Consider the following 205-nt stretch of genomic DNA (forward strand, 5'->3'; position numbering starts at 1 on the left):
CTTGTTTGTCATCTTGCTTGCTTGCTTGCTTGAAACCGTCACCCAGCCAATCAGAAGAAGAGATATTACGTCACGAGCCTATATATGCAAAAAAACGTTTTTTTTTAATCGCAGTTTTTATAGAAAAAAAATATTTTTTATCTTGTCCAAATTTTTTCAGATACTAAATATTTAGTATATAAAAACAGGTACAAATATGTTATTC

Source organism: Oratosquilla oratoria, unplaced genomic scaffold (assembly GCF_046742065.1).
Source record: "Oratosquilla oratoria isolate Oo_2021 unplaced genomic scaffold, ASM4674206v1 SCAFFOLD161, whole genome shotgun sequence".
NCBI classification, from domain to species: Eukaryota; Metazoa; Arthropoda; class Malacostraca; order Stomatopoda; family Squillidae; genus Oratosquilla; species Oratosquilla oratoria.